Here is a 14727-nt window from a genome sequence, read left to right as displayed (position 1 = left end):
GATCTCAAGCAATGGCCAGACTATGTGGAAACTTCGTCCATGCCAACACTCCTCGGGGGTGGTATCAATTGTCATAATCTATAGGAGAGCAGTGTGTCGTACCATGAATCATACCCATCAACATGGTAGTGCCATTTCATGGCCCTTGTCTTTGCAACCCTGGGACACGTGGTGAGGATATAAGTTAAAGAAGAATAGAGTTTTATGATAAAAGACACTTGTCACATGATGAGTTAGGGAAAGATTGAAAATGGGAAGGAATTCTATGAACGCTGAACCCTACGAGCCTGGAATAATAAGGAAAGGACGTAACCATAGCTTTGATCCTACTGTACATTTATAATCATGTGAAATGTGTTTCATGTGTAAGAATAAATTGTATCGGGACAAATATGAGGTTGATGGGAACGTGGGCAGATTATTTAAAATCATACCCAATATTGGGTCTTATCTGACGAGAGCAGTTGTAACTCACAGGCCACAAATTGAACAAACACGGGAACAGCTGCAGCAGGCAGAGCTCACCTTTAGACACCAGGTAACCTGAGTTCTGCCTGACATACTGAACCCTTAGCACCTCACGCGGGTGAGTGTAGTGGCCCGTGGGATCCCTAAACATGGGCTTTTCATTGTTGGCTTTTTCAGCTCGCAGTTCATGAGAAGAATGCTTAGGACAACTAGGTTCTTATTTCCTCCTCTTTCTTTGGTGCGCACTCTGGCACGACTGAAGGTGGATGTGTTTTTTCTCCCCAGATCAAGACTCAGATCTGGGACAGGGAGATGGTGGAGCAGGGCAGGGAGGTCACTTACTTGAAATACAGGTGTGGTCATTTGACTTGCATTTTTATGGGTGTTTCCAGGGATGACGCCTGCACTGTTAGTTGTCTAGTAGACGACGTGGTGTTGCAACTCTTATAGAAGTCCATATTTTTCTGTATCCAAGACTGGACGGGATGGAAGCAAAGAGGCTGCCTGAGGGATACACAAGGCAGAAACCAATGGCTGCAAGACCAGAGATGCAGAACCCTCCAAAGAGGGGTAAGAAGCACGTTGTGATGTGTCCCAGTCTAATTTCTGCTGTGCAGCCTGTTCCTGTGGGTGATCATCGTGTGGTCTGGAAAGAATCACACGCACTAAGGACGGCAGGTGGTCTGAAGGGGTCACAGAAGGGTGTTGTCCTCTGGTGCCACAGACAGTGAGGCACTTGTCCCTGTGACTGGTGGAGCTCATGCCCCTTCTCTGACGGTGACCCTCCCACCGCCTCTAGCATCCCCCTGTCTGAAGAGCCTGGAAAGGATGACAGGACTTGGGCCTCATCCTTCTTCCCACCCGGACTCAATGCGAAGACTTTAGTTTATTTGAGGAGAAGGTCATTTATTCACTATTTTTAACGGTCTTTATTTTTGTGTGTTTTTGGGAACTGTAGCCCTGCATCCCTCAATTCAAATTCCATAGAGCTTAGCTTCGTCCTCTGATGGTATCAGTGCAACCCTGAAGCTTCACTGCTAACTTCTCATAGTTCTCCTTTTCTCAATAGTGTAAAATTAGTCTTTTGTTATATAATAACTGCTCTCATGTGGAAGGCAGCTTGTAGATAAGCTGAGAGATTGAACAATTCGCCTGAAGTCTGAGGAAACACACCCTTCTTGAGGATTCATTGAGGATATACACCAAACCAGTATTCTCAACTTTATTCTTTTTTTTTTTAGGTTTATTTATTTTGATAGAGACATAGTATGTCTGGGAGGCATAGAGTGAGAGGCAGAGACAGAATCCCAAGCAGGATCCACACTGTTAGTGAGGAACCCAATGCTGGGTTCGAATTCACAAGCTGTGAGATCATGACCTGAGCCAAAATCAAGAGTCGTGTGCTTAACCCAAGCATTAGCATTGAGCCACCCAAACGTGCTCATATTTATTCTTAATCTGTAATGAAATGGTGATTCCCATGATGTATACTGAGAAACCTCTGTTTTACTGATGAATTCTAAATTGCTAGTTGAGCCTGACCTGTCCATAGTTATTTGATTAATTATGAAACAACATGGACCAGGACACCGTGAGGTCTTTATCAAGGTGAGGGGATGGTTCTCCCCCTTATCCTTGGGGGTCACTCAAGGCATGTGGGATACCCTCTGCCTCTGGTCAGGGACCTGAGTGTAGGGAAAAGATTAAGATATTTGAGGAATGAGTTGAGGGATTGTTTTCATTCCACACAGTCCTCTAAAAGCAGAATAAACCTCTGTCCCTTCTAGGGTCTTTAGTAGATCGAGGAACTGCTGAAACCTCTGAGTTAGAGCAGCTCTGACTGTACCAAGAATGCAGACAAGGACAAGGTAAATGCTGGGGCCATTCTCAGTTGTAACTCTTCTGGGAAACTCTCATCTTTATGTACAGCACGCTCTCCTGGCCTTGTCTCATTTTGCGTGTTGTGTGATATGTCTGTTTTCCAAACGCACGCTCATAACCCAGGAGCCCACAGGCTTCTCAATTTTTAGTCTGTCAGCTTTCTGCAGTGAGTTTAGAAGCCAAAAGTGCTCAGAGATGGAGTACCTTAAGGTTTTTCTGTGAGTTTCAGGAAATAATGAGAGGAGGATGAGTGCACACTCCAAACAGATGTCTCCCGGCCTGGGTGACCCCTTCCAGACCTCACCTCTGTGGGAACAGTGTGGCTGCTGTGAATCTTCCTTTCTTGATTCTGGCTAGGAGATGAACCTGTTAGAAACGACATCGTGACTCCAACTTTATATTTTGTGCCCTGTGCCATTTAGAGTGGTCCTAGATAAAGTCAGTGTCATCACTCATCACCTTCCCGTCTTTGTTGGTAAATGAGTTGTCTGGAATCCTTCCAGCTATACCTTAGGTAAAACTAGTTTGAACACCGTGTCCTTCAGTTGTGTTTCTATGAGCAGTTTCTGGTTGTGTCCCCAGTCACTGTTAGAGCTGATACAGTCTCATGACACATACCAGGAGTTTTATACCAGAACACTTGCATGAAATCTGTTATGTGAATTTCTCCTCTTTTTTTCTGTTGCACATAATTACTGTGTCCTGTAGTATGCTTAAAGTCAGAATTCCCTATGAATTAAGATGAACACATCTGAGCTTTGTAGACCTTCACCACAAGTAACTTGTTCCTCACAGAAGACTCTCATTCCTCTGCAAGATTCCAGGCATCCTCCACTCCCCAGAGGTCTCAGAGGCCTTTGACAACACTTCCAGAGGGAAGACTCCTTTCTCAGGGAGAGGAGCAGAGGAGGCACAGCGAGGGTCCGGCTGCAGAACGTTTTGCCAGGAGTGGCTGTGATTCCATGAGCAGAATATGAGCCATGTATTCCCACTCATTTTTTTGTGTTCTGAATATACCAAAAGCAGAGCATCTGGAGTCGCCGTAGAGGAGGGATGCAGCGTGAACCTAGACATCGATGGCTGCCTGTCTGGAGAATCCAACTTCATTAGTCTGTAATTATTTCTGTTAACCCTCTAGGACAGGACCCTTGCCAGTTTACTTCCGCAGACATGGGCAGTGATGTGTGGTGGCATCCAGTGGCAGGGACAGAGTTTTCAGGTACTGATGCTACACTCTTGGATCCTGGTGGCAGAGAAGGTGGCAGGTGCTGACACATTCTTCTCTGGGTTACATTGGTTCTCTTGTCTGGCATATGGATGTAGCTGTGACTTCTGTTCTGCAGGGCAGTCTGGATCCTGGGGACCTCCTCCGTTAACTGGACGATTCTGCATGCCCTACCCTGGAGACGCCCCGCCCCCATGGACTATTAGGCATGTCCACCTCCTGAACCTTAGTGGCCCTGAGGCCACCCAGAACCCCTCCACCTGCAACACTTGGTAAGATGATCTGAGCACTAGGAGTTGACTTGTAAAACACACTCACCTTATTTTTGTTGCTGTTAGGTCTTGGGCCAAGGTGCAGAGGAGGTACCACAGACCATTGTGATGCAAGGGGAATGTCTGCTGCCATTACCACATTCCTCAAGTTTCTCAGGATCTCATCTTTGTCATTTCCCCCTCACGGGTGGGTACAGCCGTCTCTTATGGAGAAGGAATGGGGCCGTATGCAGAAAAGCAGACATAGCGCTTCAGCAGAAATGCCCTGTACACAGTCCACGTGCCGGGATCTGTGAGGCATGAGGCACAACGTAACGTATGTCCATCTAGTTGTGCCGCCAGCCATCCGTAGTTGTTCGCTGAGTGATGAATACATCTGAATCAGGGCTTTTAGGAGTCTTCATCGAGTTATAAGGGATGGTTCTTCAAGTTCTTCTTGGGGATCACCAGAGGCATGTGGGACACCCCTGTGCATGTGATTTGGGATCTCACTGGGGCAAAGAGTTTAAGTTGTTCGAAGTATGAGGGGAGGGTTTTTTGTTTTTGGTCTCCAAACAGTCTACTCAAGTCAGAATAAACCTCCATCCATTCTAGGGCTCTTTGCAGGTCCAGGAGCAGGTGTCACACCCAAGAGTGACATCGACACTGGCTCTGCCAAAACTGCCGAGAAACACAAGGTAAATGCTGTGGCCATTTTCAGTTCTGTCTTTACGGACATCCACATCTTTCTGTACAAGACACTCTTGTTCACATGAGCACATGAGCACGTTATCTCGTGTCCTTGTTCACATGAGCACGTTATCTCGTGTCCTGTGTCACAGGTATCACTAAAACATGGAAACTTATACCAGACATCAAAGTGCATTTGTGTTAATTTTGTCTTTTAGAATTTCACCTCATTTTTCCAGAGGACACAATTACCCTGCAAAATGTACTGTACTTAAGCTGAGAAGTACCTCTGAATTAAAAGAAATTAGATGAACCCAACTAACATGTATAGGTTACCTGTTTCTCTAAGAGCATGCTCTCCCAGGTCCTCTACAGGCCCTCAGGATCCCCATCTCCCCATGTGTCTCTGTGCCCATGGATAGCACTTCCAGAGAGGAGACCCCATTGTCGGGACAGTAGTTTGGGCACAGGCAGGGGCTTAGAGGCAGAGCTTTGATCCACGAGGGCTATGATTCCATGTGTGGACACTGGCATTGTCATTCCTTCTTATTCTGTAGTTCTTCACATACACATAAGCAGCCTCGTTGGTGGAGGGGGATGAAGGGTGCAGGGTGATCCTGGACAGAGATGCCTTCCTATCTGGAATATGCTACTTTGCTAGTTTGGTATTCAATCTATAAATCTTGTATGAAAAGAGCCCTTGCTGTTTCTACGTTTCCAGACACGTGGAGACACTAGTTTACCCCAATCACATCCTCTTCCCACCCCAAAGCTGTAAGTGGAACCCAAAGTATGGGTAGAGATTTTGGCACTGATGCTGCCCTCTTGGAACCTGGTGGTGGGGAAGCTAGTAGGATATGAGCACTGCTGCTTTGGGTTTCTGCTTTTTGCTGGTGTTGGTGCTCTGTTCTGTCCTATGAACATACCTTTCATTTCTCTCCCGCAGGCTATTATGTATTCAAGAGGGCCTGGTCCTTTCCCAGGATCGCCTTGCAAGCTGTTCCCCATGGACCACCCTTCACCACCAGTCATGGGCTATAGGCCACGTCCCCCTCCACCACCAGCTCCTCCACCTCCTCTATTTGTTAAGATGACCTGAACCGAATGAGAGGCTGGTAAAGTATATTTATCTTCTTCACGATTGACTTTGTGGGAATGATGTAGAGATGGCTGTGAGTCTTGGCAATGCAACTACCAACTGCCTGAGGACACTGTAGCATATCTCAAGTTTCTCAGGACATACACACAATGGGCAGTGTCATTTCCCTGTAATACAGTGAGCTATACATTTCTCTTGTCAAATGAAAGAGGATTTTTTACACAAAAGCAGACGTATCAGCAGCACTGGTGCATATTTTGGAGACACAATGTTTTGGGTTCTGTAAAGAATGAGGCGCACCCCTAACTTTTAGAGCATCAGGTGTCCTGTGTGAAAGAGGGACATGCATTAAATGACGCAGACCTTGTGATCACCAACATGGAAACACCAGTGAGGATCCAGGGCAAAACCGGGGGAGCCTTGAATCATACAGGAATAGAAGGGAAGTTGAGCACAGTAAGCAGAGTTTGAGGAGGTGCAGAGGGGAGGGTGTTGGGGTTAGTGAGATGCAGTTGGAGGTCATTCCTGGCCACAGCCTGAGCAGGGAGTGTGAGGTCCACACAGAGCTGCTATGTGGGGTCGCTCTCAGTGCACAATGCAGTGTTCATCTCCAAAATGTCAGTGTGTTGCCAAAGTGCACGCAGGTAATCATTTAAAAAGATTGTCTCTCTGGGTATTTGTGGGGGAAAAAAAGCCCTGGAGATATGGGGAATTTAACTTGGTGTTATGAAAATGCTGTATGCCCAAGTTCCTATCCCTCAGTGAGACTAAAAGTGGAGACAGGATCTAGATCAGCTGAGTGCCTGCATTGGCCTTCAGCCTGAGTCAGACTCAGGCCCACTTAGTGGGTCAACCTACAATTCAGGGTTGGCCAGAAGCTGCCCCCGCTGGACCCCTGTCATCTCCTCAGACTTCTCTCACAATATCCTGAGGCTTTGCCTGTGTTCCTGCTGTCTCAGCCCTAATACCGGTTCTCAGTGGGACCTACACAGAGCCTCAGCTGTGTTTTCTGTGAAAACAGGGGTAATATTTGTTTTTAAGAACATTTTAAAAAGAAGACATTATATACATAAAGCATCTGCAAAATCTCTGGGAAGTGTCCACTCACCCTTCTCACAGTTTCAATTGAGATATCTCCACACAAAGATCCTCCAAAAAAGATGGTCACGGGAGTTCACTAAACTAAGACTGTTAACAACTCAGCCCAGGGATTGGGAATCACGGTTTTAAGCAATAAGGTAAGGTCCCTTGTTTTTCTATTAAAATTCGGGCCCTGCCAGACAAAGAAAGAAAAGATAATTATGAGCCTGTGTACATTCAGAGATCCAGATCTGAAGACAATCATTTTCCATTACATATAATCTCACAGATGCAGCCACACACTCAAGTGTTCATCTGAGGTCACAGCCACAGATAAACTACAGAAGACAGAATGCATGTAGGAAGACATAAGATCAGAGGGAAATACCCAAAATCTCTTTGCCTTATAGGACAACTCTTTTGAAATTTGAAGAGGACTGTGCACGGTGAGAGACTATGGTGTTGTGTTTGTATATACATTTTAAGAAGGTGTCAGATCTGCCTGAATGCTTTCCCTGCCCATCCCGTCCCCTCCACTTTGTCCTTCCTACTGTCCCCTAACCCACCTTTCATCGTTTTCTGTGTCGGCGTCTGCTTCTAGACCCATCTACTCTCACTCCCCGAGTGCACACAGTGGGGTTCCTGTCCACACAGGTAACAAACTGGCAGAAATAGAGGATAGAAGATCACCCTTTGTGCAGGGGAGCCCGAGGGAGTTTTCTGGGGTGATGGGACCTTCCTATATCTAGACTGATGGGGTGCTTATGCTCATTTATTTAGAAATATTCACTGACTCCCTGGTGCCTTGGGGTCAGATAGACAGGTATCTGTCCCTGGGAAATGGCGGAGTTCTAATGGTGGGGAAGGATGAGGGACCAGCAGTGACTGTGGGAGAGGAGTGAGGAGGCCACAATGGAGTCAGACCCTAACCCAGGATGCCAGGTCTCCACAGACAGCACCACGTGTAGGAGGGCTCTGAGGAGCAGAGATTTCTGGATCAGACCTGTGAACTACATAATCCTCCTGCAGTTTCCTCACTGAGGGATGGACAGGGTAGAGGCCAGCAGCTGGAGGACACCCTGATCATGGCTGGATTGGAGCAGGGGACCTGGGGGATTGAGTCAGAGAAAGGGACAGGCAGAAGGTAGCAACAGGGAGTTTGAGAGACAAAGGGAAGGGAAGAGAAGGGACCTTTCTCTGCTGACTTCACCTACATTTCTGTGTGACCAAAAGGAGACTCTTGTCTCCAAGGGTAGGGAAGAGGGCTGGCAAAAAGAGTGACATTCTCAGCTCAAGTGCCCAGGATATCTGCCTTGCTCTTGAGTACCTAACACAGGAAGCCCATGCTTTCTGTCATGGTTGGAACTGCAGCTCATACCATTTAGTGAAAATCAATCCAATTATGAATCCCTCAACATTAAAGTACTGAAAGAAAATTAAGTGAACAGACTGAAAGATACAGCACAGGATAAAGTCCAAAGGTACACTGACTGCAATACTTACAGGAATATAGTCTATCAGAAAAGAAGTTAGGTACCCTAGTGCAGTCATTCAGACACCTGGGCAATATCTGAAAACGTAAAAAAAAAAAAAAAAAAAAAAAGTAGTCCTTACTTCAAAAGCAACATTAGCACTAGACACAAAGGGATCATGATTTAAGGTTTAGAGAGAAACCATATGACTTCATGGTGCTGTACCCATGAGATCAAGTCTCATCAAATTATACCCTTTAACTTGAAGGCTATTTGTTATATGTAAATTATACTTCATTAAAGAGAGTTTCAAAACATAAAATACAGAAGCAAATGTGGGAAAGTTCCTTTCTAATCCTGAAGTGCGTGCGTGATGGGAGTGTGACCATATCTCAACAACCCGAAAGATGAAGACATTTAAAAAAATTAATATTAGAGTAAGAGGACCCTGAGCTCACCCTGTCCCATGTTTTCAACTACATAACATCCACATCCAAGTCCATAACCACAGAGCGATCCAAAGAGTGGCAGAACAAACTCCACAACTAAATAGATAGAAGCTGTACCTGAAAGGTTAGGAAGGTCAGAAAGGTGGAGGGTGGCTGCCTGCAGAGAGGGCAGAGAAAGTGAGCCCTCATACCAGGGAGCTCACACAGGGAAGACTAATCCCCAGAACCTTTGGCTTTAAAACCCAGGGGGGCTGAATTCCCTTGGGTTTGGATCCTGGAGCTTTGGAGGTCAGGTGACCCAGCACTGGGTGATCCAGAAGGCTGAATGGTAGCCTACAGGTCCCTGCCTGTGTAGAGAGGCAATGTAAACATGGCATTTTACACAGTGCCAAGGCAACAGGAGGCAGATCTGTTCATGCTGACTTCTGAGTGGTGGGGGTACTTTTCTAACAATGAGGGAGCTCACAGGGACCATCCCCCCCCCCCCACCCACCCAGATTAAGCACAGAGGCACTTACCAGGGAGTGGACCTACAAAGAAGCTTGCTACCCTATGTGCTAGCTGTGTGCCAGTCCCAAGAGTTCTCTGGGGGACTCACCCACGCCAAGCCTGCTGGCCTCAGGGCATACTGTTAAAACCACACGGGCACCTTATCTGGCCAGCTGCAGGCAAAGCTGCCACTGCACACTGTGCCCATCTGTACCGCACCCAGCTGTGCACCCCCAGCTACCCTCATCTGTCCCACCCCACCCCCACCCCCAGCCACTGACGCACTCTGTGCACAGCCTTGAGCCCCTGGTTGCCCTGGTGCATAGCTCCCAGCCACCAAAGGACAGCTATGATTTGTCAACAGAATCTTGGCAAGTCAGAAGGAAGTGACATGACATGTTCAAAGTGCTGAATGGAAAAATCAGCAGCCAAGAATATTCTATCCAGCAAGGCTATCATTCAGAATAGAAGGAGACAGAGTTTCCCAAACAAAAACTAAAGGAGTTTGTATCATTAAACCAGTCCTGCAAGAAATATTAAGAGGGACTGAGTGGAAAGAAGAGACCCAAAGTGACAGTAGAGAGGTAGGAAACACAAATCCAGTAAAAATGAATATTTCTGTAAAACATCAGTTGAGGAACTCACAAAAATGGATGTAAAATATAATTATATGTACCAAAAACATAGGGAGAAAATAATGAGTTCAGAGGTAAATGACCATCAATACAAACAGCTAAAAGCAAAGAAATTATGTAAAAACCTAATGGTCACCATACATCAAAAACCACTCATATGCAAAGAATAAGGAGAAAGAAATCAAATCACTAAAGTAAATCAACAAAACATGAAAGAGAAAGACAAGAAAGGGTTGAGAAAATCATTAGAAACCATAACAAAACAGGTAATAAAATGGCAATACATACATACAATAATTAATTTGAATGTAAATGGAATGAATGCTCCAATAAAAAGACATAGAGTGTGGGGCGCCTGGGTGGCGCAGTCGGTTGGGCGTCCGACTTCAGCCAGGTCACGATCTCGCGGTCCGTGAGTTCGAGCCCCGCGTCGGGCTCTGGGTTGATGGCTCAGAGCCTGGAGCCTGTTTCCGATTCTGTATCTCCTTCTCTCTCTCTCTGCCCCTCCCCTGTTCATGCTCTGTCTCTCTCTGTCCCAAAAATAAATAAAACGTTGAAAAAAAAAATTAAAAAAAAAAAGACATAGAGTGTAAAAATGGATGAAAAAACAAAACAGATTTATATGCTGTCTGCAAGTGACCCATTTTAGACCTCAAGACACCTACAGATTGAAAATGAGAGGATGTCAAGAAACATCACACAAATGAAGGTCAAAAGAAAGCCGGGGTAGCAATACATGTATCAGAGGGGAAAAAAAGAGGACTCAAAGAAAATCACAAATGAGAGGGGCACCTGGGTGGCTCAGTCGGTTGAGCCTCCGACTTGGGCTCAGGTCATAATCTCACACCCTGTGAGTTCAAGCCCCGCGTTGGGCTCTGTGCTGACAGCTCAGAGCCTGGAGCCTGTTTCAGATTCTGTTTCTCCTTCTCTCTCTGACCCTCCCCCATTCATGCTCTGTCTCTATCTCAAAAATAAATAAACGTTAAAAAAATTTAAAAAAAAGTAAAATCACAAATGAGAGAGGAGAAATCACAGCCAACACCTCAGAAATACAAAAAATCATAATATTATGAAAACTTGTAAGTCAAAAATTTGGACAATTTACAAGAAACAGATAAATTCCTAGAAACATATAAGTTACATAAACTGAAACAGAAAGAAATAGAAAACATAAACAATAGCCAGCAAACAAATTGAGTCAGTAATCAAAAAACTCTCAACAATCAAAAGTAGAGGAGCAGGTGACTTCACAGGTGAATTCCACCAAACAGTTAAAACATGGTTAAGACCTCATCTTAAGCTATTCCAAAATATAAAAAAGGATGGAAAACTTCCAAATTCATGCTATTAGGCCAGCATTACCCTGATACCAAAACCTGATAAAGAGTCCACTAGAAAAGAGAACTCCAGGCCAATACCCTTGATGAACATGGATGCAAAAATTCTCAAATACTACCAACCAAATTCAAAAATACCTTTAAAAAATCATTCACCACAATTAAGTGGCTTTGTTCCCAAGCTGCAAGGTGGTTCCATATTTGCAAATCAATCACTGTGATGCATTACATCACTGGGAGAAAGGATAAGAACCATATGATCAGGGCTCCTGAGTGGCTCATCCCTTGAAGCGTCCGACATTGGTTCAAGTCATGACCATATGGTTCACGATTCAAGCCCTGTGTTGGGCTCTCTGCTGACAGCTCAGAGCCTGGAGCCTGCTTCAAATTCTGTGTCTCCCTCTCTCTCTGGCCCTACCCCACTCACATTCTGTCTCTGTCTTTCAAAAATGAATAAATGTTTCAAAAAAAAATACGGTCATATCAATACATGCGGAAAAAAGCATTTGACAAAGTACAACATCCATTCATGATTATAACCCCCTAAAGTAGGTTTACAGGGAACATACAGCAATGTAATAAAAGTTATCTATGAAAACCCCGCAGTTAACATAGTCCTTAGCGGGGAAAATCTGAGAGCTTTTCCTATAAGGTCAGGAAGAAGACAAGGATGTTTACTCTCACCACATTTGATAAACATAGTACTGGAAGTCCAAGCCACAGCAATCACACAAAAAACAAATACAAATCTGGAAGAAGTGAAACTTTCACACTTTGCAGATTACATGACACTATATATAGAAAACCCTAAAGAGTCCACCGAATAACTGCTAGAACTGATAAATTCAGCAATATCACAGGATACACATTGTACAGAAATCTGTTGCATTTCTTGACAACAATCATGAAGCCGTAGAAAGAGAAATTAAGAAAAGAGTTCCATTTACAGTTGCACACCAAATAATAAGATATCTATGAGTGAACCTAACCAAAGTGGTGAGTGACCTATACTCTGAAAACTGTAAAACAGTGATGAAAGAAATTCAAGATGACACAAAGAAATGGAAGGACATTCCATACTCATGGATCAGAAGTACAAATGTAGTGAAATTGTCTATACTTCCCAAAGCAATTGACACAATTAATGCAATCTGCATCAAAATACCAACAGCAGTTTTCACAGAACTAGAACAGTCCTAAAATGTGTATGGAACCACAAAAGACCCCAATCTTCAGAGTAAACATTCTTTATGTGAAGTGATAATTATGGATGGCATTATGCCTCTGGATCTTCTGCTCCAAAACACATGAACTCTGGCCTAAGCATATGAACAAACGTTAGACATATCCCAACCAAGGATCATTCTGCAAAATACATTCTACAAACGTACCCTCAAAACTTTGCAGATTATGAAAAATATGGAAAATCTAAAAATGTTTGTGACCAGGTGGAGCCTAAGGAGACAGGATGACTAAATGTAATATGCCAGCTGGGATGAGTCTGGAACAGGAGAGGTTAAAACCAAAGAAATCTGACTAAACATATAAATTTTAGTTAATACTACCATATCTCTTTGGGATATTGATTATGATAATGTACCAACTCATATGACATCAATAGTCAGAAAACAGTCTGATGTATGTGGAGACTCAGTACTATCTTCCCAATTTTTTATTGGTAACTAGAAGCCCATCATGAATGAAAACATTAGTAATCATGGTTTTACTTTTCAATACATAATATTATATAACTAGTTCTAGTATTAGTTACTAGTGATGGCCATGTACCTATTCTTGTTGTTCTTACTACTGTTTAATTTAAATAATAGCATTCATGGTACAGAAAACTGAATGCATGATAAACACTTCATAGAAATACCTACTTCACATATCTTAAGATAATAACGTATGTATATACCACTGTATTATGTGGTATATAAATTAAGTGTTTTTCTGATCTTGAACGAACATGTCATTGAATGGCTTTCCATAAAGGTGGTTATCCTAGATAATGAATGATACTCAGATTTTACAGGATGTACTCACATCATGCCTGAACATTGTCAAAAATAAAAATATACACATGGCCAGATGAATCATTGTGACTGGCTCACTTATTGTAAAGAATCCTTGCTTTAATATTTTCACGCATATTTTTGGCAGGAATACAAGAGAATCATATATTTCCAAATCAAAGAGATATTCAAAGACTTGAATAATGATAGGGAGTTCAAGGGGTTTCAGAAGGAAGAGATGTGACCATGAGTGGGGAGTCACAGGCAAGCAGCTTTCTCTGGTCCATTCTGACATGTTTGCATGAGGATATGTGACTTGCCAAAGGGTAAGACCCAGAATTACAAGAGGGAAAGACAATGCTTTAGGAAGAAGTGACTTGGAAAGGGTGCTCCTGTGCCTAAGTGATGGCTCAGCAACCTGGCTGCGGGTCCCTGGGTCAAAGACTTCAAAAGACCAGCGGTAACCTAGACTAATGAAGATCTTAGTAACATAGATCAATGTATCTTAGAGCCACAAAGACTTAGAGCCACAGAGTTGATCTTCACCTATGATTGGGACATGGCCACAGTTTCACAGGACATGATCATTGGGCCGGCAGTAGATGGCTAAAATCTTATTTAGGGCTATACATTTAATAAAAAAATGTATGTGTAAAAATTTGGGTTTGGAATGTTAAGAAAAATCACAGGCCCAACGTTACTTATGTTAAGACCCCATGTCACTAAACCTAATTTCATTCCTGCAGGAATGTAACCTTTAACCAGTCAGCAATGAATTTCGTAGTCAGTGCTGGAAATTTAACTGATAGATCCCTGCCATTCCCCTCAGAGGCAGTCTTGCCTAAATAAGGTATTCCATGCCACTAAGTTTTTTTTAAAGTTTATTTATTTTTAGAGCGAGAGAAAGAGAGTACATGCAAGGGAGGGGCAGGACAAGAGGGAAAGAGAGAATCCCACAACCATGAGGTCATAATCTGATCCAGGATCAAGAGTCAGACACTTAACCAAGCCATCCAGGCACCCCGAGATTGTGAGGTTTTAAAGGTTAGCAGGCTTGCTGGGATACAGCCCCGAGGGCACTGGCCTACTCCTGAGGAGAAGGCAGCAAACAACTTGCAGGCAGATGGCATGGAAACAGTGATCTGTACAACGCCTGTTGCACACAGTGGGGAGATTATGTACTCATCGTGGAGAGCATCCCTGAGAAGCAGTGTTCACAGTGAGGGGACAAAGAGCTAGGACAGAGGAGCTGCGTGGTGCCATTTCCCTGCTCTGCCCCCGCTCCCCCTCCCCCCCTCCCCTCTGGCATAAACACAGAGCCATCTGCTGGAAACAAAGCAATTCCCACACTGGCTGCCCAAGGTGCTTACACCAACCCCAACTTCTTGTGCTCTGGAGAGACTGGCCTTCTAGGTCATTCAAGCTTGCCTCAGTCCCAATGGAGCTGGCCCATTCCCCAGAAGACCAGTGGAAGCCCATGACCACACCACCTCTCTTGACCAGACAGTTATGCAGGACTTCACTTCGAGTGGCAGTCATTTCAAGTCTCATTAACAAGCAGATCAGAGCAGACCTAGACAAGTCTCACCACATTCTGGCCAAGGACCATACACTGCCCATACAACTGGCCTGAAGG

The 14727-nt window shown here is 44.3% G+C and overlaps 1 long non-coding RNA gene across 6 annotated transcripts; it reads left to right on the top strand.

Moving 5' to 3' along the window:
- Positions 1-863: 863 nt before the first annotated feature.
- LOC125151681 (uncharacterized) lies at positions 864-8327 on the top strand. Of its 6 annotated transcripts, XR_007146925.1 has the most exons (5): positions 864-1038; positions 2256-2336; positions 3488-4033; positions 4441-4523; positions 5462-8327. It is a non-coding gene; the product is annotated as an uncharacterized LOC125151681 (long non-coding RNA). The 6 variants fall into 6 exon arrangements; XR_007146924.1 differs by lacking the exon at positions 2256-2336; XR_007146922.1 differs by having other exon boundaries at positions 2256-4033.
- Positions 8328-14727: the final 6400 nt, after the last annotated feature.

Source organism: Prionailurus viverrinus, chromosome E1, assembly GCF_022837055.1.
Source record: "Prionailurus viverrinus isolate Anna chromosome E1, UM_Priviv_1.0, whole genome shotgun sequence".
Classification (NCBI taxonomy): Eukaryota; Metazoa; Chordata; class Mammalia; order Carnivora; family Felidae; genus Prionailurus; species Prionailurus viverrinus.
The sequence above is the reverse complement of the archived record's forward strand: the minus strand, read 5'-3'. Positions and strand labels throughout refer to the sequence as shown.